The 25,262-nt window shown below is 45.6% G+C and overlaps 1 protein-coding gene across 1 annotated transcript in view; it reads left to right on the top strand.

Annotated features, from left to right (window-relative positions):
* The window catches only part of MAML3 (mastermind like transcriptional coactivator 3), a 466,343-nt gene that overhangs the window by 323,127 nt on the left and 117,954 nt on the right, over positions 1-25,262 (top strand). The window lies entirely within an intron of this gene.

The raw sequence follows: 25,262 nt of genomic DNA, 5'->3' as shown, positions 1-25,262 counted from the left end.
CCAAAGTCACACAGCTGGCAATTGGCAGAGCCGGGATTTGAACCCATGACCTCTGACTCCAAAGCCCATGCTCTTTCCACTGAGCCACGCTGCTTCTCTATGAGCATGATGACCACCCTCATAGTTTGAAAACCAGAAGAGCACCAGTGTCCTGATGTACCAATGCCCAAATGGGAGGGTTTGGGTTGAGTCTGACTCCAAATGACTCCCCTAATTGACTGGAGTGAGCAGAGAGCTGCTGACACCAGGCAATCAATCAATCAATCAATCGTATTTATTGAGCGCTTACTGTGTACAGAGCACTGTACTAAGCGCTTGGGAAGTACAAGTTGGCAACATACAGAGACGGTCCCTACCCTACAGTGGGCTCACAGTCTAGAAGGGGGAGACAGAGAACAAAACCAAACATATTAACAAAATAAAATAAATAGAATAGATATCTACAAGTAAAATAAATACAGTCAGGAGAGACAAAAGGGAAGCAGCAAGCCACAGGCCTGAGAGTCAGAAGGTCATGGGTTCTAATCCAGGCTCTGCCACTAGTCTGCTGTGTGATCTTGGGCAAGTCACTTCTCTGTGACAGTGACCTCATCTGTAAAATGGGGATCGAGACTGTGAGCCCCATGTGGGACAGGGACTGTGTCCAACCCAATTTGCTTGTATCCGCCCCAGCGCTTTGTTCAGCGCCTGGAACGTAGTAAGCGCTAAACAAATACATATTATTATTGTTATTATAAGTAGAGGAAATTTAGTCCCCCCCCCATCTAGACTGTGAGCCTGTTGTTGGGTAAGGACCGTCCCTATATGTTGCCAACTTGTACTTCCCAAGCGCTTAGTACAGTGCTCTGCACACAGTAAGCGCTCAATAAATACGATTGAATGAACCCCGTTCCCTCTCCCTCCACCCTCCACTCTCAATCCTTTATAATCAGTGATGTCTCCTCCTTTTAGACTGTGAGCCCACTGTTGGGTAGGGACTGTCTCTCTGTGTTGCCAATTTGGACTTCCCAAGCGCTTAGTACAGTGCTCTGCACATAGTAAGCGCTCAATAAATGCGATTGATGATGATGATGGCCGTGCGTATCTGTGTGTGTGTCTGTGTGTGTATGTATCCTCTACCATCCACGCTGATGTGTATGTGCTCGTTTGTTCTACCAGAGCCTTTCTCGCTCCAAATGGGTGTAGTTCAATAAAGAGAAGGTGAACACAGACCTCTTATTGTTTGTTTTTCATAATCTTGTCATTAGAGAATTGCTCAAACTCCCTTCTCCTCCACAGCCACCATTAGGGCAGGTTTGTGGGTTAAGCCGACGCCACCTACCCCTTTCTTTGGCGCTAAATGTCACTGAAATTTGTGTTACCTGTTTGCTTTGGCTTCTTTTTCTTGTCTTAAATGACAAGACTTCATTACTCCTGCTGCAATAAATAGTCCTTTTCCTGGGGTGTGTGCTTTCCCTAGCTTTTTTCTTTCTTTTGGATTTCATTATTGTGCATTTTAAATCTGAAGTTTTCCTGACCGTATTTTCCTATTTTTTACGTTTGATTGGGTTATTTTTATTGTAGCAACTCTCATCCTCTGCTGTAAAGTTATTGGAAATGATTCTGGAAAATTCCAGACCGGTCAACCGGTTGTGCCAGATTACAAATACTGAAAAGAATGGTAACACTTTTAATTATCAAAGGTCTTTTTTTTCCTGAGAAGTTGAGGGTTCAGTAGTTCATATATAGTCTTATTCATTACCACCATCCCCATGAGGTCGAGATATTGCTGGGATTCTTGTCATTTAATGATCGGAGAAACCCGAGGCAGGAGCGGTAAAGTGGCTTGCTGAAGATTTCAGAAGTCAGTCAATCAGTCATATTTATTGAGCACTTATTGTGTGCAGAACACTGTACTGAGCACTTGGGAGAGTACAGGATAGAAATGCTCCCTGCTCACAGTGAGCTTACAGTCTGAGTACTGCAAGGATTAGAGTCTTTGGATTCCTCTTCTGTGTTTTTTCCACCGGATTTTCTTGCTGTATTGAATGTCTCAGTAATTCAAGGGTCCTTTCTTATTTTTTCTGAAAGAAGGATGTCAATCATTACTTCCTGGAGTCTAGTGCAAATACCCTCTCCCTTCTCTCCTCCCTTCTGTCAGCCAACACGAGGGGCAATGTGGCCTAGTGGAAAGCGCACAGGCCTGGGAGTAAGAAGACCTGTGTTTCCCCATAGCACCTGTATATATGTATATATGTTTGTACTTACTCTATTTATTTATTCATTTTACTTGTACATATCTATTCTATTTATTTTATTTTGTTAATTTGTTTTGTTCTCTGTCTCCCCCTTCTAGACTGTGAGCCCACTGTTGGGTAGGGACCGTCTCTATATGTTGCCAACTTGTACTTCCCAAGAGCTTAGTCTGGTGCTCTGCACACAGTAAGCGCTCAATAAATACGATTGATTGATTGATTGGTTGATTCTAAATCCTGGCCCTGCCACTTGTCTCCTATGTGACCTTGAGCAGGTCACTTAACTTCTGTCTCAGTTTCCTCGTCTGTAAAATGGGGATTCAATACCTGTTCTCCCTCGTATTTAGAGTATGAGCCCCATGTGGGGCAGGGAATGTGTCCAACCTGATTACCTTGTGTCTACCCCAGCGCTGAGTGCAGTGCTTGTCGCACAGTAAATACCACAATCATCGTTATTTGTACGGGGACCTTGGCACCTCTTCCTAACCCTAGGCCCGGATATCACTTGCGGGCTTCACAGAACTGCCCCAAGGATGAGCCAACTCTTCTACTGAGCCCCTTCCTTCCTCTCCCCCTCGCCCCCCTCTCCATCCCCCCATCTTACCTCCTTCCCTTCCCCACAGCGCCTGTATATATGTATATATGTTTGTACATATTTCTCTATTTATTTATTTTACTTGTACATATCTATTCTATTTCTTCTATTTATTTTATTTTGTTAGTATGTTTGGTTTGGTTTTCTGTCTCCCCCTTTTAAACTGTGAGCCCACTGTTGGGTAGGGACTGTCTCTATATGTTGCCAACTGTGTACAGTGCTCTGCACACAGTAAGCGCTCAATAAATACGATTGATTGATTGATTTGATTGGCTCAGAAAGGTCACAGAAGCTCTCGTTGAAACTACCTACCTTCCTTCCTTCCTCCTAAAGCTTCCCCAAGATATTAGCAGACTGGACTAGAACCCTCAGATGGCTACCGGATCCTAGTTAACAGCCCAAAGTCCTCCGGTGTTAACGTTCCTTCAGTCGTATTTTTTGAGCGCTTACTGTGCATTGCATTAAGCACTTGGGAAAGGACAATTCAACAATAAATAGTGACATTCCCTGCCCATAACGAGACAGCCACCTGAAGTGGCTGTGAGCTGTGAGACTGAGCCCACTGTTGGGTAGGGACTGTCTCTATATGTTGCCAACTTGCACTTCCCAAGCGCTTAGTACAGTGCTCTGCACACAGTAAGCGCTCAATAAATACGATTGATTGATTGATTGAAGTTCTCTTGCAACCTTCCTGTGAGGTTTTTTTGGGTTTTTTTTGGGGGGGGGGAGGCGGTAATTTCTTAAGCACTTACTAGTCTGTGGTATTTGTTAAGCACTTATTTTGTGCCAGACACGGTACCAAACTCTGGAGTAGGTACGAGTTGATCAGGTTGGACACAGTCTCTGTCCCACATGGGGCTCCCAGTCTTAATCCCCATTTTACAGATGAGGTCACTGAGGCACAGAGAAACTAAGAGACTTGCTCGAGGCCACACGGCAGGCAAGTAACGGAGTCGGGATTGGAACCCAGGTCCTTCCGACTCCCAGGCTGGTGCTCTTTCCACTAGGCCAAGCTGCTTCTCTCTGAGGTTTCGGTGAATGAGCTAATCCCTAGTCGGGGCGGAACGCGAATGTGATTTTTCAACATTGCAACTAGTCAACCCCTAAACGAAGGAGAGATGAGGCTTCTCTATAGTTTGCTGCTTATTTCAAAACACAAGTTCGTTTATTTTTTCCCGATAAAATTGACTCGCAAGCACGTGAAAACCAAAATTTAGAGCAAAGTTCACAGTCGTTTCTGCCTTTCCTCGAACTTTGTCCCCGCTCCTGCAAAATTAGATCAGATCCAATGAAAAGCAGTGGCACCATTGATCCACCCAAAAAAAACCCAACTTTGTGGACAATTTTTTTTTAATTTTCTTGGTTGAGTTTTTTGTTGTTTTTCCGTTCTCCAGCAATTTTAGGCCTGCAGACTTGAGACGATGTGGAAAAGCTAAACACAGAGCTCTATGTAATACACGTGGATATGCCATTGTGATGATCAATAGGGCTGTCATGAAGGAAGAAGAGAGATCTGTCGGTTTGAAAATGAATTTGTCACACATGGCTGTGAGGTTTCTATAAGGCCATTTTGTTTGGATAGGCTCCTTGTTTTTTTTTTTAATCAATAAATTGGAGGTATGCTGAGAGCCATTTCCTCCATCTGTGCTTCGTCATTTTGGGTTGCAACGCCGTGCTTTTTATCTGGCTACAGCTTCTCTGTTCTCCTAGACCTCTGAGAATTGGTAATGCCGATGATGTATTATCCGCCGGACGGGCAGTTGATGAGATGAAGTTCATTTTCAGGTAGAATGGGGGCAGGGAGGGATTAGCATAGAGAGAGGAACCACATCCTGCTCTTTTTTTTTGTATAATTCTCCTCGGCACTTCCCACTAAATAGGCTCTCGATAAATACCGTGGCTGCTGCTGCTGATGTATTTTACATCTGAGACTCAAAGCTCTCTTTCGTAATCAAGGATAAATAAAGACTAATCTTATCCCCCTCGGTGGGTTGAGGAGTGATGGTGTTACTGAGATTCTTTCTTTTTAATGAACGATTATGTCTCGCAACACGACCGTCAGGTAGGCGGGCAGTGAGTTTTATTCCCTCCCTTTCGAAAGGGGGAAACTGAAGCACGGGGAGTTTAAATGAGGCACCCAAGGTAGGCAGCGATCGATCAGTCAATGCCCCAGCAGATTTGTGATGCAGCTGGTCATTGGGTCTCCTAACCCTGAGGCAATTAGGTGCCAATTGCCTTCAGTATGGTGGACATGGTATAAAATCCCCAAGAGAAGGGGTCCTTCTCAGAGCTGGGGGGCAAGAGGGGAAAGAGCCCGGGCTTTGGGTTCAGATCCCAGCTGTGTGACTTCGGGCAAGGCACTTCACTTCTCTGGGCCTCAGTTCCCTCATCTGGAAAATGGGGATGAAAACCGTGAGCCCCCCGGTGGGGCAACCTATTTATTTATTTATTTATTTTACTTATTTATTTATTCATTTTACTTGTACATATCTATTGTATTTATTTTATTTTGTTAGTATGTTTGGTTTTGTTCCCTGTCTCCCCCTTTTAGACTGTGAGCCCACTGTTGGGTAGGGACTGTCTCTATATGTTGCCATCTTGTACTTCCCAAGCGCTTAGTACAGTGTTCTGCACACAGTAAGCGCTCAATAAATGCAATTGATTGATTGATTGATTGAAAGGCCAGAACAGGCTGGGGAAATGCCTGCTAGGGAGGTGCCATCAGTGTGTAGATGCCATCAAAGATGCCACCTTGGGCATCTCGTGTGGTGACAAGCTGAGGGGGTCCATATAGAGACGGTCCCTACCCAACAACAGGCTCGCAGTCTAGAAAGGGGAGGCAGACAACAAAACAAAACATGTGGACAGATGTCAAGTCATCAGAATAAATAGAAATAAAGCTAGATTCATTCATTCATTCAATTGTATTTATCGAGCGCTTACTGTGTGCAGAGCACTGGACTAAGCGCTTGGGAAGTACAAATCGACAACATATAAAGACGGTCCCTACCCAACAGCAGGCTCACAGTCTAGAAGGGGGAGCCAGACAACAAAACAATCTATTTGACCAACATGTGGGGTAGGCAGTTTGAAGCTCAAATTCTGAGAAGGAGAGAAATGGATTCAGGATAGTTCAGAGAAATACCCTAGAAAACAGGCAACATGTAGCAGATTGAGTTTGGTGATAAAAATAAGTGTTAATTATTGAGTGCTCACTCTGTGCAGAGCACGTGTACTAAACCCTTGAGGAGGGCTGCTGTTTTGTTTATTTTTTTATTGTATTTGTTAAATGCTATGTGCCAGGCACCATACCAAATGCTGGATGCACATCATTAACAAAATAAATAGAATAATAAATATGTACAAGTCAAATAAATGGAGTAATAAGTCTGTGCAAACATATATACGGGTGCTGTGGGGGGGGAATGGAGAGGAGGAGAGGAAAAAGGGGGCTCAGTCTGGGAAGGCCTCCTGGAGGAGGGGAGCTCTCAGTAGGGCTTTGAAGGGAAGAAGAGAGCTAGCTTGGTGGATGTACGGAGGGAGGGTATTATATGTTCCCAACTTGTACTTCCCAAGCGCTTAGTACAGTGCTCTGCACACAGTAAGTGCTTAATAAATACGATTGAATGAATGAATGAGTGAATCCCTGAAAATAGCAGCCAGTTTTGAGGGCTGAAGACCACAGCAACTACTCTGGCAACAGCCGGCTGACCTTGGCTTCTGCAGTATTTCAATGACATTAAGAGAAACAGCTCTAGAGGATAGAGCACAGGCCTCGGAGTGAGAAGGAGCTGGGTTCTAATTCCGGCTCTGCCGCTTGTCTGCCGTGTGACCGTGGGCAAGTCACTTAACTTCTCTGGGCCTTAGTTCCCTCATCAGCAAAATGGGAATTAATACTGTGATCCCCATGTGGGACATGAACTGCATCCAACCCGATTAGCTTTTATCCACTGCGGCATTTAGTACCGTGCCTGGCACAAAGTAAGCACTTAACAAATTCTGTAATAATCACAATAATAATAATCTTATGCGGCAGGCTCTTTGGCCAGATGTGGATTTGGTACATAGAAGTCATTTTGCAGGATGTTACACTGCTGACTGCCTGCTTGATTGTTGCATCTACTGTCCTAGCTTGAATGTGATTAGCAGGGAACAGAAGGGTGATTGGCACCGCACAAAAGACTAGCACGATAATCAATACCTCCAAACAGATTATCGCTCCCAGTGTCTTTGTGACTGGACGGAAGCCCGTCCGTCATTTATGATTGAACGCTCCATTGGCATCATCATCATCATCAACACTTGGTACCTACATATATAGTATAGATTTTGGTGTTTCCACCAGTTTCTACCCACCTCCGCTCCTCTGCCGCCAACCTCCTCACTGTACCTCGTTCTCGCCTGTCCCGCCGTCGACCCCCGGCCCACGTCCTCCCCCTGGCCTGGAATGCCCTCCCTTCACACATCCGCCAAGCTAGCTCTCTTCCTCCCTTCAAAGCCCTACTGAGAGCTCACCTCCTCCAAGAGGCCTTCCCGGACTGAGCCCCCTTTTTCCTCTCCTTCTCCCCATCCCACCCTCCCTACCTCCTTCCCCTCCCCGCAGCACTTGTATATATATCTGTACAGATTTATTACTCTCACTTGTACATCTTTACTATTCTATTTATTTTGCTCATGATGTGCATATAGCTTTAATTCTATTTGTTCTGACGACTTTGACACCTGTCTACGTGTTTTGTTTTGTTGTTAGGATGCCCCTGTGCCTCAGTTACCTCATCTGTAAAATGGGGATTAAGACTGTGAGCCCCATTTGGGACAATCTGATTACCCTATATCAGTCCCAGGCCCATGCCCTTTCCACTGGACCACACTGCTTCTCAGCCGTGCCCCACTCTAGCCCTTGGGAAGCAGCGTGGCTCAGTGGAAAGAGCCCGGGATTTGGAGTCAGAGGTCATGGGTTCAAATCCCGGCCCCGCCAATTATCACCTGTGTGACCTTGGGCAAGTCACTTAACTCCTCTGTGCCTCGGTTACCTCATCTGTAAAATGGGGATTAAGACTGGGAGCCCCCCGTGGGACAACCTGATCACCTTGTAACCTCCCCAGCGCTTAGAACAGTGCTTTGCCCATAGTAAGCGCTTAATAAATGCCATTATTATTCCTGCGTAGGACCTACAGAATGGGTAGGCATTTGGTCGGGCCAGCAATTTTCTGCCGTTCTGTGATAGCGAGTGCCTATTCCCTTCTCTTTCATTATGTGATATGTACTGCAAGAAGATTAGTTGTTTGATAGCGACACTAGAATGTAGGTTGGGGCTTGGAAAGAAAGCATATTGTGACCTATTCTTAGCTTTTCCATGCGTAGGAGGAGGCCTATCTCAGCTGGCTGAGGAATGTCCTGAAACTCTTCGGTTCCTTGGTCTGACCCAAATTCCGTGTGGCCGGAGGGGAACTACTTAATCCTTATGTTTCGGTTTCCCCTTCCGTAAGGCAAGGAAAATAAGAGTGACTCATCATCCGGAACGAGGCGCAGAATAGCTAATGAAAATGGTCGGAGCGCATAGTTTGGACATGTAAAATGCCAGGGAAATTATGACTCCAGTGTGCCACCGAACAACACACCATCACAGTGCCAATGGGTCCCAGCCACGGACGTCCTAGTGCCCAGGAACAAAACCCAGCTGCCTTTCAAAGGATTCGGAAACAAATGTGGCATGAATGCCTTCTAATGCCATATCATCATGCCCAAGGCATTCATTCATTCAATCGTATTTATTGAGCGCTTACTGTGTGCAGAGCACTGTACTAAGCTCTTGGGAAGTACAATAATAATAATAATGGTATTTGCTAAGCGCTTACTACGTGCAAAGCACTGTTCTAAGCGCTGGGGAGATACAAGGTGATCAGGTTGTCCCACGGGGGGCTCACAGTCTTAATCCCCCTTTTACAGATGAGGGAACTGAGGCCTAGAGAAGTTAAGTGACTTGCCCAAAGTCACACAGCTAAGTGGCGGAGTGGGGATTTGAACCCATGACCTCTGACTCCAAAGCCCGAGCTCTTTCCACTGAGCCACGCTGTTTCTGTACAAGTTGGCAACATCTAGAGACGGTCCCTACCCACCAGTGGGCTCACGGTCTAGAAGGGGGAGACAGACAACGAAACAAAACACGTGGACAGGTGTCAAGTCGTCAGAACAAATAGAATTCAAGCTAAATGCACAGCATTAACAAAATAAATGGAATAGTAAATACGTACGAGTAAAATAAATAGAGTAATGAATCTGTACAAGCGTATATACGGGTGCTGTGGGGAGGGGAAGGAGGTAGGGCGGGAGGGATGGGGAGGAGGAGAGGAAAAAGGGGGCTCAGTCTGGGAAGGCCTCTTGGAGGAGGCGAACTCTCAGTAGGGCTTCGAAGGGAGGAAGAAGGCACAGACCAACCTTGCACATCTGGGAAGCCTTTAGAATATTTTAGAAGAGCTAAAGTTTTCACTTGCTCTGCCCTGCTTACAGGTGGCAGATAATAATTCTGATACTTGTTAAGTGTGCCAAACACTGTTCTAAGCCCCCGGGGTAGATACAAGTTAATCAGTTTGGAGACAGTCCCTGTCCCACATGGGGCTCAGAGTCTTAATTCCCATTTTACAGAAGAGGTAACTGAGGCCCAGAGAAGTTTAAGTGACCTGCCCTAGGTCACACAGCGGACGGGCGGTAACTGCAAAGGGGTAATGTGAGGGCCCGGCCGGAACCTGAAGAAACTCAGCACGGTTGTTGCGATTGTGTGAATTTTTATGAAAACATTTCACTCACCCCAGCCTGTCTTCCTTCAGGCTGTGGACCTGTGACTCCAGATCAGATCAGTCTAGCCTTAGCATGGTGTCCGATCTCAGCTCTGCAGAACCTCAGGCTCCACCCCGCAATCATGCGTTCACGACGCCTCTCGCAGTTGTAGAAGTCTGCACAGCTGCTGGGATTATAGATTCCAACAGCACACGGACCACTGGACGCGAGGCACGGAGCGTGCTGACGTGACTCCTCTTTCCCTCTCCCTCTCATGTTTCCCCGAGGCAGGTCCAGGCCCCACTTCCAGTCTGGTTCGGCAGGTTTGTTCAGTCCGAGAACTTGGGCCTGTGCAGTCCCTTGACAGATGAGAAGCAGCATGGCTCAGTGGAAGAGAACCCGGGCTTTGGAGTCAGAGGTCATGGGTTCAAATCCCGGCTCCGCCAGTTGTCAGCTGTGTGACTTTGGGCACGTCACTTAACTTCTCTGGACCTCAGTTACCTCATCTGTAAAATGGGGGTGAAGACTGTAAGCCCCCCGTGGGACAACCTGATCACCTTGTAACCTCCCCAGTGCTTAGAACAGTGCTTTGCACATAGTAAGCACTTAATAAATGCCATTATTATTATTATTATTATTATTATGAGGAGAGTGGCTCAGAGCCAAGATGGTAGTTCTATTTATTTTATTTTGTTAATATGTTTTGTTTTGTTCTCTGTCTCCCCCTTCTAGACTGTGAGCCCGCTGGTGGGTAGGGACCGTCTCTAGATGTTGCCAACGTGTACTTCCCTAGCGCTTGGTCCAGTGCTCTGCACACAGTAAGCGCTCAATAAATACGATTGATTGATTGATTGATTGAAGAGTGGTGGTGGTGGATATGGAATAGCAAGACCCCTTTAGTCACTGTGAAGAATCCAGCCAGACCCAGGTGACCCGCAGAGTCCCCAGAGTGATTTTTTTTCAGTGGTGGCAGCCTGCCAACCCTGTCATTTATTCATTCAGTCGTATTGATTGAGCGCTTACTGTGTGCAGAGCACTGGACTAAGCGCTTGGGAAGTACACGTTAGCAACATCTAGAGACGGTCCCTACCCAACAGTGGGCTCACAGTCTAGAAGGGGGAGACAGAGAACAAAGCAAAACATATTAACAAAATAAAATAAATAGAATGAATAGGTACAAATAAAATAAGTAAATAAATAGAGTAATAATAATAATAATAATAATAATAATGACATTTATTAAGCACTTACTAAGTGCAAAGCACTGTTCTAAGCACTGGGGAGGTTACAAGGTGATCAGGTTATCCCACGGGGGGCTCACAGTCTTCATCCCCATTATACAGATGAGGGAACTGAGGCCCAGAGAAGTGAAGTGACTTGCCCGAGTAATGAATACATACAAACATATATACATATATACCCTTCCTCTGGGTAGACCAACGGTATCTGTGTCATTTGTTAAGCGCTTACTATGTGCCAGGCCCTGTATTAAGCACTGGGGTAGATACAAGTTAATCAGGATGGATACAATCCCTGTCCCTGCAGCCTCATTATCAGCTCGTTATGTTCTTTTCTCCCGTTCAGGAGGAGACTAGTTCCCTGCGTCCGTGCTGGTTCTGATCTCTTCGTCTCAATACAGAGACAGTCTGTCTGGAATAATAATGATGGTATTTGTTAAGCGCTTACTATGTGCAAAGCACCACTCTATGCGCTGGTGAGTGATCAGGTTGTCCCAAGGGGGGCTCACAGTCTTAATCCCCATTTTACAGATGAGGGAACGGAGGCCCAGATAAGTGAAGTGACTTGCCCAGAGTCACACAGCCGACAGTTGGCGGAGCGGGGATTTGAACCCATGACCTCTGACTCCAAAGCCCGGGCTCTTTCCACTGAGCCATGTGGAACTAACCCATGTTAGTTCTTTCCTCCTCTTCCCCATCCTCCTCCTCCTCCTCCTCTTCCCTCCACCCTTCTCCCTTCCCTTTCTAGACTGTGAGCCCACTGTTGGGTAGGGACCGTCTCTATATGTTGCCAACTTGTACTTCCCAAGCGCTTAGTACAGTGCTCTGCACACAGTAAGTGCTCAATAAATACGATTGATTGATTGATTGATGTTTATGTGACATGAAAGGGAGATTTGCAACCAGGTGTGACAGAAAGTGTCTGTGTGATTCTTTTTTTAATGGTATTTGTTAAGTGCTTTCTATGTGCAGGCACTGTACTAAGCACAGGAGGAAGATACAAGCTAGTCAGGTTGGACACAGTCCATGTCCCACAGTCTTAATCCCCAGTTTTCAGAGGAGGGGTACTGAGGCCCAGACAATAATAATAATAGTAATAATAATTGTGGTATGTATTGATGACATTTATTAAGCGCTTACTATGTGCAAAGCACTGTTCTAAGCGCTGGGGAGGTTACAAAGTGATCAGGTTGTCCCACGTGGGGCTCACAGTCTTCATCCCCATTTTACAGATGAGGTCACTGAGGCCCAGAGAAGTGAAGTGACTTGCCCAAAGTCACACAGCTGACAGTTGGTGGAGCCGGGATTTGAACCCATGACCTCTGACTCCAAAGCTCAGGCTCTGTCCACTGAGCCAATTTACTCTGTCCTCCCTCAATCAATCAATCAATCGTATTTATTGAGCGCTTATTGTGTGCAGAGCACTGTACTAAACGCTCCGTCCAATTTAGACTGTGAGCCCCAGGGACTGTGTCTAACCTGATTAACTTATACCAGCGCCAGCGTTTAGAATAGTGCTCGCCACATAGTAAGCGCTTAGCAAATTTCATAAAAACACCACCGAAAGAAAAAGATTCGAGAAGGAGTTTTTGAGGTTGCAGTTTTAGGAGGCTCAGGCAACGAGGGCCTCGGTGAGTCGGGGTCAAGCTGAGGCAAGGCTCAGTAGCACACTTGGGTCTTCGTTCTCGATTACCCCTCCCTTTCCCTGTCCGGGAGGAAAGGAGCTCCTGTCAAGGAGGTGGCTGCAGTGCCACTGCCCACTGTGAGTTTTGGGGGCTGTTCCTGCGGAGGCAGGGGGATTTCTACCCTGGGACGAAAAGCAGCATGGCTTAGTGGCTTAGGCACCGTCAGAGGACCTGGATTCTAATCTCGACCCCGCCGCTTCCCTGCTGGGTGACCTTGGACAAACCCACTTAACTTCTCAAGGCCTAAGTTCCCTCATCCTCGACTCCGCTCTGTCATTCACCCCGCCACATCCAATCTGTTGCCAAAACCTGCCAGTCTCACCTCTACAACATTGCCTTCCCTTCAAGGCCCTACTAAGAGCTCACCTCCTCCAGGAGGCCTTCCCAGACTGAGCCCCCTCCTTCCTCTCCCCCTCGTCCATCCCCCCATCTTACCTCCTTCCCTTCCCCACAGCACCTGTATATATGTATATATGTTTGTACCATATATGTATATATGGTGAGCGCTTGACAAATACCATCATTATTGTTATTATTACACTGTGGTTTATGCTCAAGTGAGGGGGAACTGGGGGGACCGCACACAGTCTTCTAGACGGTGAGCCCACTGTTGGGTAGGGACCGTCTCTCTATGTTGCCAACTTGTACTTCCCAAGCGCTTAGTACAGTGCTCTGCACACAGTAAGTGCTCAATAAATATGATTGATTGATTGATATGTTTGTACATATTTATTACTCTATTTATTTATTTTACTTGTACATATCTATTCTATTTTATTTTGTTAATATGTTTGGTTTTGTTCTCTGTCTCCCCCTTCTAGACTGTGAGCCCACTGTTGGGTAGGGACTGTCTCTATATGTTGCCAACTTGTACTTCCCAAGTGCTTAGTACAGTGCTCTGTACACAGTAAGCGCTCAATAAATACGATTGATTGATCTGCAAAACTGGGGATTCAGAACCGGTTCTCCCTCCTGCTTAGGCCGTGAGCCCCGGGTGGGACTTGATTACCGCTGTTGGGTAGGGACCGCGCTGTTGGGTAGGGACCGTCTCTCTATGTTGCCAACTTGTACTTCCCAAGCGCTTAGTACAGTGCTCTTCACACAGTAAGTGCTCAGTAAAGACGATTGAATGAATGAATCTTGGATCTTCCCCAGCGATTACTACAGTGCTTGGCATAAAGTAGTAAGTGCTTAACAAATCTCACAGCTATGTGCCCCTCCCAGAAGTGAAGCTGGGGCTCAGCTCAGACAGGGCTGACCCAGGAATCTGACCCAAACAGGGTTCCCCCATTGACTAAACACTTTCATTCTAGACTGTGAGCCCACTGTTGGGTAGGGACCGTCTCTAAATGTTGCCAACTTGTGCTTCCCAAGCGCTTAGTACAGTGCTCTGCACACAGTAAGCGCTCAATAAATACGATTGAATGAATGAATGAATGAATAAGAAAAAGAAGCCACATGGCCTAGTGGAAAGCACGCGGGTCTGGGAGTGAGAGACCCTGGGTTCTGATTCCACCTCTGCTAATTGCTTGCTCTTTGACCTTGGGCAGAGTCGCTTCTCTGTACATCAGTTACCTCATCTGTAAAATGGGGGTTAACCTCCCTCCAACTTAGGGTGTGAGCTCCACGTAGGACAGGAACTGGATCCAACCTGATGAGCTTGTATCTACCCCAGTGCGTTAAACATTACTTGATACATAATCGGCACTCAACAAACATTGAAAAGAGAAGAAGATGAAGAACTGTGGTATTTGTTAAGCGCTAACTGTGTGCTAAGCACTATACTAAGTGCTGGGGTAGAAATGAGATCACCAGGCTAAACATAGTCCCTGTCCCACATTAAACTCACAGTCTAAGTAGGAGGGAGAACAGGTATTGAATTCCCATTTTACAGATGGGTTACTGCAGCACAGAGAACTCAAGTGACCCATCCAAGGTCACACAGCGAGCAAGTCGCAGAGCTCGGGTTAGGACCCAAGTCCTCTGGCTTCCAGGCCTGTGCTATTTCCACTAGGCCCTGCTGCTTCACCAAGACAAAAATGAAGAATAAATGAACACAGTACCGGGACTGAATCTATTTAGACCCTGTTCACTACTACTTTTATTATGACCCGGATTATCAATCAATCAATTGTATTTATTGAGCGCTTACTGTGTGCAGAGCACTGTACTAAGCGCTTGGGAAGCACAAGTTGGCAACATATAGAGACAGTCCCTACCCAACAGTGGGCTCACAGTCTAAACGGGGGAGAGTCAGAGTGGGTTAGTGTCAGAGAGGGTTGGTGAAAGTTGACTTACAATCTTCCTCTCTTCCCACCATCTCCTGCCTCTTCTCCCCATTCTTCCTTTCCTCTGGCCCCGATGCCATCTTCCAGATATCGATCTGGGATTTGGATATGGTCGGCCCACGGTCACCACTTGTTTCAGCAGAATCAGAGTCACCAGCCGCCTAGCAGAGCCAATTTAGCTTCCCAGCACACACAATCTCAGAGATTCTTCTTTTGGCATTTAAGGAGCTTCAGGAGGCAACAGTGGCTAGTTTGGGTTTCTTTTGCCCAAAAGACTGTTGGCTTTGGTGAATTAACATAATTCCTTCCTAACCTAAAGAGCTTTATTGTTCCCAATGTATGTATGGGTGCGCTCTCTCTTTCTCTCTCTCTCCCTCCCCCTCTCTTCTCTCCATCTCTCTCACACCATCCCTTTCTCCACCCTCTCCCCCCGACCCCGGCTCTCTCTAACATGTTGTATTCCGTCTCCACTTTTGCTTTCTCTGAGACTCCTCCTTTCTGTTTTCCCCTGCTCTTCAACCGAAATTGGATAGATCTAACCTTTCCCATTAAAAATGTGATCATTAGAGGCAAGAAAGGTCTGAATGCACCCTGCATTATCTGCTCAAAGAACAATAAAAATTAATAGTATCTAAATATATGTGACCAGAATACCATTACCAGAATGAGGCAGCATGGGCATTGCTTAGCTTGGTAATAGCTGGGGAACAAACGAGACAGAGATTGGGATCCATCTGAGTCCTTGTGAAGATGGGGGTTTGTGTTTCTGTTAGAAACATCCTTCCCCCGGTACCCCGTAGGTTTGTAACCTCAAACATAAATAATAAACACCCAAAAAATTGGTATTGCATAAACAAAATAGACATTCTCCTCATCTCCTAAATTTTCTTCAAATGTCCAGTTCCATTTTCTCTAAATCATTGGGAAAGGAACCCAAAATAACTTTCCTGTTGATACCTCTTTGTCTCAATGTGCACTACAATAGGTATGTTTTGAAAAATAAATTATATCGGGCTGATGGTCAGGAAAATGGTTGGGGCTTTTGGACAACTGCTTTATTTCATATATTTCCAAAGAAAATACAGATTCTTAATGACCGAATTTGTGCACAACATCATTTTAGATCGCTGTCTCTACCTGTATCAACTGGGTTTATAGGACGGAATAATTTTTTCAATGATTAGAATATTTAACCAGGAAATAACTGGCGTTTGCTGCTCCTGTCTCGCCTCTGATGGTATCCTGGGGAGCCGCAGCAGTGGAAGCTGACGTTTCTATACACACAGACATCTATCCATCATGAATATTTAAAATTCAATCATTAAGAAGAGCAGCAACAGTGGCAGCATATTTGTTGCCACTGATCAGCTACTGATGGTTTTAAAAACTTGGAAACTGGGTAGCGGGGGAGGGAAGCGCTCTTTTTGTCAATGGAGGATTATTCCACGCAGCTGAAGCTCCCGGTCAGAATGGAAAAGTATTAAAAGAGAAGGGATTGAACACCCCAGGATTGGGTACAATATGCAATTTACTAAGCTCACGTACTTAGAGAAAAACAGATCAAAAAGATACAGTTGGGGCTGTCAGAAACTTTCCCTTAGTTGAAGCAAACTCCCGGAATTAGCCACTTAGTGCTATTCTTGCCACCGATCCCTTAAATGGGAAGAGGTCTCCATTAAAAAAAGGCTCAGCTGTTTGTGAATTGTAGCCTCAATTTAGCAGCCCAGAAACTGTGTTCCTTTGCCAGAGCCATTTTCAGTAGTCGCTCGACCTTTGGCCACAGTGAAGCAGCAGCGGATTCCTCGAGGACGGTAATCACATTCACCGTGCGTTTTTCTGCCGTCTTTGGTTTGGTGAGGACCAAAAACTAGAAGAGGCCACTGAAGAGGATCAAAGAAGTCTCTCCCAATTCTTTTGACTGGTTGGTTCGCAAGACCCTGAACTTCCTATTTGTGGATGCAGCGTCATTTCCCAGATACCTAAGCCATAAAACACATTAAAAGGTTTTGTACTCAGGTCTCGAGAAAGGTGTTCTGCTTTCAGCCTAGGTTTGCCTGGGCTACACAGCCAAAAGTGCCAGGGAGATAAATATAGGATCTCTTATGTGTGATGGCCTATTTAAATGAGTCCCATTTCATTCAGTGGGGCTTGATGGGGGCCATTTTCAGTTGGTGTTCCTAGCACATTTCATGTACAGCCTTGAGGATAGCCACTGGCGTGGAACCAGTAATGTTTAATTTATTGTGAGGCCGAGAGTAAAAAATAGAGATTTCCTTTTTTTCTGCTCCTCGGGAAACGGGGTGAGTCAAATCGGGGTGATTATTTTCAAGTCTCATGCTTTCCCTCCCCACTCCTTCTTCCAACTTTCATTGTTTCAGTAAGAATTCGTATTGAGGAAAGGAAATCCTATTAAATGTAAAAGAGAAAATCCTTGCCGACTTGTACTTCCCAAGCGCTTAGTACAGTGCTCTGCACACAGTAAGTGCTCAATAAATACGATTAATTGACTGATTGGTGTCAAAATTAGGAGACCCGTCCAAGTCCTTTATGGCCTTCCCTGAAGCCTTGCACTATTAAAATAGAAGCTTCGATTTAGGTCAATAGCTTAATGCTGAAAACACGCCTTACCTATTTTCTCAAAAGCGCTCATGTTAATCATCTTTATTTTCGAAATCCCAAGATATATTAATAACCCAACCCATTGAGCATTTCTGAGACAGTAGTAAAAGAGCAGTTTCCATACTATTAAATGGAATAAATCTCTTGAAAGATTACGATTAGGAGGTTCGGTAATCTGCCGCCTTGGAAACTTAATCTCCTCCCACTTGCAACAGCCATATTAACAGGTGGATATTCTTTTTAACACCTAGTAATAGTCGGCCCGCTAGAAACGAAACCTAATTTCAAAAGTCTATCCGGCATAAAATAATTCCTTCCCTTGACTTCCTCCTCTTTACTCTCCACCCAGGTCAACGCACCTTGGTCTGGCTGAACCTTTCTGATGGAAGCGTGATTTAGGAAAAAAGCAGCAGTTCATAGAATGCAAAATCCCTTGAAACCTAATAACGCTCCTCCTATCCACCCCTCATCCCCCACACCTCTGGGGCTCCCACCACCGCATGGAAACTGGGCAAGACTGGTTTGCAGGTTCCTCCAGGGAAATGGCAATATATTCCAGGCCCCCTTGCTTGGGGGTGGAACGGAAGGGGGAAGTCGGGGAGAACCTGACAGCAGTCAAAGGGGTCTCCCAGATAGGAGCCAGAATACAACGATAAGGGGACTGGAGTTAGGGTGGCCTTCCGTCTGGTTTTATCCCGGACAATCCTGTTATCAGTTGGACCCTCCTCCAAAAGATTAACCGCATCAACTATAATTTCATTGCTTCGCTGAATCAACCTCTTGAGTGAGGAAGCATTTTGAAAATGTCTTCACTTCTGTATTTGCTCAGCATGTATGGGGCAGAAGGAAATATTAGTGCCAATTAAACTAGTTAGCAACACCGCCCGTAGAGGTTTTTATGAAGTTTACCACCAGTGGAAATTTCAGAAATGACGTTGTATGGGAACTTTACTTTAAGAGAAATATCTGTTTCAAATCTAAGAGAACAAGGAGTTAAAGGTACAAAATTCAGTGCACAATAAATACCTGATTAGCCTTGGTCTCCAGCCAGGTATCTCCAGATATACTGGGTGATATATAAATGAAATGCCGTGAGGGAAAGTTTCTTAAGTTTACCAAGTTCAGAACTTTTTTTTAACATTTCCTCAATATCATAGGATTCTCTCACTTTCTAATACGATATTATTTCACTCCTTCCTTTAGTTCATTCATTTATTCATTCAGTCGTATTTATTGAGCACTTACTGTGTGCAGAGCACTGTACTAAGCACTTGGGAAGGACAACTCGGTCCTCAGCTGGCTTCCCAGTTCCTATCCTGGTGTTAAAATGCCTTTCATGTCCAATGCCCCAACAACTGGACTGGCACCAGGGAAAAATTGTCACGGAATCTACTTGCTACTTATTGACCCCAGTACTATTTCAGTCAATCAGTCAGTCAGTCGTATTTATTGAGCACTTACCGTTAGCCGAACACTATTCTAAGAGCTTGGGAGAGTAAGTATAACAATGTAACAGTCTTTTAGACCATGAGCCCATGGTTGGGCAGGGACTGTCTCTATATGTTGCCAATTTGTACTTCCCAAGCGCTTAGTACAGTGCTCTGCACACAGTAAGCGCTCAATAAGTACGATTGATGATGATGTAACAGACAAATTCCCTGCCCACTCTGAGAAAACTTGATACTGTTACTTTTTGTCTCTGTTGAATACAGTGATGCATTGAGCTCCAATAATAATAATAACAACAGTAATAACTGTGGTACTTGTTAGATGCTTATTATGTGCCAAGCACTGTATAAAGTGGGAGCACTTTCGCTCCCACGGCTTCAACTATCAACTCTGCTCTGATGACACCGAAATCTACATCTCCACCCCTGTCCTCTCCCCCTCCCTCCAGGCTTGCATCTCCTCCTGCCTTCAGGACATCTCCATCTGGATGTCTGCCCGCCATCTAAAACTCAACATGTCCAAGACTGAGTTCCTTATCTTCCCTCCCAAACCCTGTCCTCTCCCTGACTTTCCTGTCACTGTAGACGGCACTAATAATAATGATGGTATTTGTTAAGCACTTACTGTGTGCCAAGCACTGTTCTAATGCTGGGGTTGATACAAGGTAATGAGGTTGACCCACGTGGCGCTCACAGTCTTAATCCCCATTTTATAGATGAGGTAACTGAGGCACAGAGAAGTTAAGTGACTTACCCAAAGTCACACAGCTGACAAATGGCGGAGTTGGGATTAGAACTCATGACTTCTGGCTCCCAAGCCCGTGCTCTTTCCACTCAAGCCACACTGCTTCTCTGTAATGTTGGTATTTGTTAAGCGTTTTACTATGTGCCAAGCACTGTTCTAAACTCTGGGGGTAGATACAAGGTGATCAGGTTGTCCCACGAGGGGCTCACAGTCTTCATCCCCATTTTACAGATGAGGGAACTGAGGCCCAGAGAAGTGACGTGACTTGCTCAAAGTCACACAGCTGACAAGTGGCGGAGCCGGGATTTGAACCCATGACCTCTGACTACGAAGCCCGGGCTCTTTCCACTGAGCCACGCTACTACTCCTGGGAAACCCCTGTTTTGTCCTGAAGAGGATTATGGCCACCGTTGAATGCAGCAGCTGTGGTTCTGTGATGACTGTGTGTCTACCGAAGTGACCAGTTCCACAGCCACACTGATGAATTTATTACTCTATTTATTTATTTATTTTATTTATGCATATTTATTCTATTTATTTTATTTTGTTAATATGTTTTGTTTTGTTCTCTGTCTCCCCTTTCTAGACTGTGAGCCCACTGTTGGGTAGGGACCGTCTCTAGATGTTGCCAACTTGTACTTCCCAAGCGCTTAGTACAGTGCTCTGCACACAGTAAGCACTCAATAAATATGACTGAATGAATGAATGAAGGAATGAATGATGACTGGGAAAACCCAGCTGCGCACATCAGGGGCCCTGCCACCCCTTCATTCCCGGGAAATCAAGTCAGGCTTGGGCCGGACTGGCTCAGAAGTGTGAGCCCCCTTTTAGACTGTGAGCCCCTTTTAGACTGTGAGCCCACTGCTGCGTAGGGACTGTCTCTATATGTTGCCAACTTGTACTTCCCAAGCGCTTAGTACAGTGCTCTGCACACAGTAAGTGCTCAATAAATACGATTGATGATGATGATGATGATGATGATGATTGGGAAATCCCAGCGTGAATACTTGAATGCTGGGGGTGGGCGGTCAGAAGTGGAAGTTGCCGAGTGGAAGTTCCTCTAATTCCATCTGTTGCGCTTCTACAGGATGACGTAGTGATAGAGTAGCGTGGATTGGTGGAAAGAGGCCGGGCTTTCGAGTCAGAGTTCATGGGTTCAAATCCCGGCTCCGCCAATTGTCAGCTGTGTGACTTTGGGCAAGTCACTTAACTTCTCTGGGCCTCAGTTCCCTCATCTGTAAAATGAGGATTAAGATTGTGAGCCCCCTGTGGGACAACCTGATCTCCTTGTAACCTCCCCAGTGCTTAGAACAGTGCTTTGCACATACTAAGCGCTTAATAAATGCCTTCATTGTTATTATTAGTGCTTAACGTCTCTGTGCCTCAGTTGCCTCATCTGTAAAAAGAGGATTAAGACTCTGAGCCCCCCTTGGGACAACCTGTTCACCTTGTAACCTCCCCAGTGCTTAGAACAGTGCTTTGCACATAGTAAGCGCTTAATAAATGCCATTATTATTTAGAGTACGGGCCTAGTAATTAGACGGTCATGGGCTCTAATCCCAGTTCTGCTACTGGTCTGCTGTGTGTCCTTGAGCAAGTCAATTTACTTCTCTGTGCTTCAGTTACCTTATTTATAAAATGAGTATTAAGACTGTGAGCCCCACATGGGACATGGATTGTGTCCAACATGATTAGCTTGTATCTGCCCCAGCGCTTAATACAGTGACAGGCACCCAGTAAGCACTTAACAAGTACTATTTAAAAAAATAAAGGGAAAGTGGCTGATGCCTTTTAGCTCCACCCAGCATATTCATTGGGAATTTGATAAATGCTGGCATGAAAAACAATTGATATATTAATTGGCTGACTTGAAATGTTCTCTGAGCACATTTGGGATATAAAGTCATTAGAATTTAAAAATGTCAGAGCCACGCGGGTGAGGAGAAAAATGGCACCTCCCCGGAGTCCTGTGGGCCAACCAGTTTTTCCTCCTGGAGTGTGTTTGGAGGAGCTGTGGGGCCAAAAAAATCAGGAGAGATCCCAGGTTGGGCTCAGCCCTCTGGAACATGAGCTGGAATGGAGGAAGCCTGCAGAGAGAGGGAAGTTTTTAACCACTTTCGGGCCGCATAACCTCCTTCCCCCAGAGGGTCAGAGAGAATTGACTCAGGCAGTTGTAGAGAACAAATCCTGTGTTTGCAGTTCGACACCAGAATAGCCATGGTGGGAATCTGGGCATCAAGCTTTGGAAGAGCAAGGATTTAACAGGCCACAGGTGAGTCAATTGGAGGCAGGATTGGCCCCTACAAACTTTATTCAACCCAAGGATCAAGCAGAAGCCGTTGCTGCTATCACACTCAGACCCTTGTGAGGTTGCCCATCCACCGCTGCATCAAACAAAAACTCACCATTGGCTTTAAACGAGAAGCAGCGTGGCTCAGGGGAAAGAGCGGGGGCTTTGGAATCGGAGGTCATGGGTTCCAATCCCGGCTGTGCCAATTGTCAGCTGTGTGACTTTGGGCAAGTCACTTCACTTCTCTGTGCCGCAGTTCCCTCATCCGTAAAATAGGGATTAAGACTGTGAGCCGCCCGTGGTACAACCTTGATCACCTTGTAACCTCCCCAGCGCTTAGAACAGTGTTTTGCACATGGTAATCGCTTAATAAATGCCATTATTATTACTATTATTATTACTTAAAGCTTGCCCCCTCCTACCTCACCTCACTTCTCTCCTTCTACAACCCAGCCCACACACTTCATTCCTCTAGTGCTAACCTTCTCACTCTGCCTCGATCTCACCACCGACACCTTGCCCACGTCCTGCCTCTGGCCTGGAATGCCCTCCCTCCGCAAGTCTCACAGACAAATACTCTCCTCCCCTTCAAAGCCTTATTGAAGACTCATCTCCTCCAAGAGGCTTTCCCAGACCGAGCCTCCCTTTTCCTCATCTCCCTCTCCCTTCTGCATTGCCCTGACTTGCTCTTCCCCCCTCCCAACCCCGCAGCACTTATGTACATAGCTGTCATTTTATTTATTTGTATTGATGTTATCTCCACCCACCCCCTCTAGACAAGCTCGTTGTATGCAGGGAATGTCTGTTTATTATTGTATTGTACTCTTCCAAGTGCTTAGTACAGTGCTCTGCACACAGTAAGTGCTCAATAAATACAAATGAATGAATGAATAGATCAGTGGGACAGGGGATGGGAGTTAGTAACTGAAGAATTATGGAATTTTATTTATTTTTATTTCTCTTTCTCTTGGACTCCGGAAAAACGCTTGGAGTCGGGATGCTGGCACAATAGATCCTAGCAGTCTATCTGTTCAGAAAGGATTTACAGACATTTGAAAAGGCAGATTACACAAATCCCTACCCAGGGAAGTTCATATCCAGCATCTCCATTTCCTCTCCACTGATCTTAGACTCCTTCCCATGAGCATTTTTCAGTGCTTCCCCCCTTCCCACTCCAGCCTGGCTCAGAGCACTGCTTCGTTCTCCTTCCCGCCTCCCTCATACTCATCGTTTCCATGGTCCCTGGACTCAAGTTTCATTGACAGATTGTCTGTTTTCCCCTCTAAACTCTCATTATGGGTGGGGAATGTATCTGCTAATTCTTAGAATAGTGCTCTGCACATAGTAAGAACTCAATAAATGTCCCTGATTGATTCCCTGAGGGCCCAGAATGTAGTTCATCCACCATGAGTGAGAAGAGAACTGCTGCCCCTTTGACAAAGTATTAACTCTTACAAATTTCAAGTCTCAAGGTTGGCATTTTAGCTTTAGTATTTACTAGTCTGGTTCAGCACAGTGCAGACACCTTTGGAGGTGCACTGAGCTCAAAGTGACATCTCCTGGGACACAGACAGAATTAAGATTTAAAGAAGTTCTAGTTTACCCCCACCCTGTATACTCTGATATCCTCCTTTCTCTCTTTTCCCCTCCCACGAGACATTGGTGTTGCAGTGTTTCAGCATTCCCCTCCCTGCAGATGACTCCAAAGCTGTCTCTCTAGCTCTGATTTCTCATCTGAGAAGCCCCAATCTCCTCCTGCCTCTAGGACATCTCCAGGACACGGAAGGTGTGCCTGCGATAAGGCTTTGAAGAGAAAGAGATTATTTGTCAGATACGAAGAGGGAGGGTATGCCAGGCCAGAGGTAGGTCATGGGCAAGCCATCAGCGGTGAGGAAGATGAGATCGAGGTACAGGGAGTAGGATGGAATTAGAGGATTAAAGTGTGCAGGCTGGGTTGTAAAAGGAGAGTAGCACAATGAGGTAGGAGGGGGCAGTGTGATTGATTGCTTTAAAGCCAATGGTATGGTATTTCTATCTGATGAGGAGGTGGATGGGCAACCACTGGAGGTTCTTGAGAAGTGAGGAAACATGGACTGAATGTTTTTGTAGAAAAATGATCCGGGCAGCCGAGTCAAGTATGGACTGTAGTGGGGAGAGACAGGAGGCAGGGAGGTCAGCAAGGAGGCTGATGCGGTCATCAAGGCATCCCAGTAATCGGAGTTCCTTCAGCCAACTCTTTTAGACTGTGAGCCGACTGTTGGGTAGGGACTTTCTCTATATGTTGCCAACTTGTACTTCCCAAGCGCTTAATACAGTGCTCTGCACACAGTAAGCGCTCAATAAATATGATTGATTGATTGATTATGAATTTATTCAATCCCATCCTCAACACTCACGTAGGTTCATATATGAGAAGCAGCGTGGCTCAGTGGAAAGAGCACGGACTTGGGAGTCAGAGGTCATGGATTCAAATCCTAGCTCCACCACTTGTCAGCTGTGTGACTTTGGGCAAGTCACTTCACTTCTCTGTGCTTCAGTTCCCTCATCTGTAAAATGGGGATTAAGACTGTGAGCCCCATGTGGGACAACCTGATTACCTTGTATACCCCACACCCCCAGTGCTTAGAACAGTGCATGGTTCATAGTAAGTGCTTAACAAATACTATTAATATTAATATAATATTATAATATTATTATTATATTATAATAATATTTACATATATATCAGTGTGGCTAAGAGAAGCAGCGTGGCTCAGTGGAAAGAGCTCGGGCTTTGGAGTCAGAGATCATGGGTTCAAATCCCGGCCCCACCAATTGTCAGCTGTGTAACTTTGGGCAAGTCACTTCACTTCTCTGGGCTTCAGTTACCTCATCTGAAAAATGGGGATGAAGACTGTGAGCCCCCCCATGGGACAACCTGATCACCTTGTAACCTCCCCAGCACTTAGTACAGTGCTTTGCACATAGTAAGCACTTAAATGCCATAATCATCATCGTCATCATATATGTATATATCGGTTGTATTTATTGAGCATGTACTGGGTGCAGAGCACTGTCTTAAGTTGTTGGGAGAGTGCAATAGAATAGAGTTGGTAGACCCAATCCCTGTCCACATGTATTTTATAATCTAGTGGGCTATATGTGTTTATTCAGTTATTTATTTTGACTAAGTTATATCTTTTTTATGTCTCCCATTAACGTGCAAGCTCCTAATGAGAAGGGCATGTGCCACTTGTTTAAACTGTATTCCCCAAGGGCTTAGCACAGTGTGCTGGACTCCACCAAGCAGACACTCTGCTACTTCTGTTACTGGTCCTTCTTTGCTAGTATTATAATCATTGCC

Source organism: Tachyglossus aculeatus, chromosome 12 (genome assembly GCF_015852505.1).
Source record: "Tachyglossus aculeatus isolate mTacAcu1 chromosome 12, mTacAcu1.pri, whole genome shotgun sequence".
In the NCBI taxonomy this organism is placed as follows: domain Eukaryota; kingdom Metazoa; phylum Chordata; class Mammalia; order Monotremata; family Tachyglossidae; genus Tachyglossus; species Tachyglossus aculeatus.
This window is presented reverse-complemented; position numbering and strand designations above follow the sequence as displayed.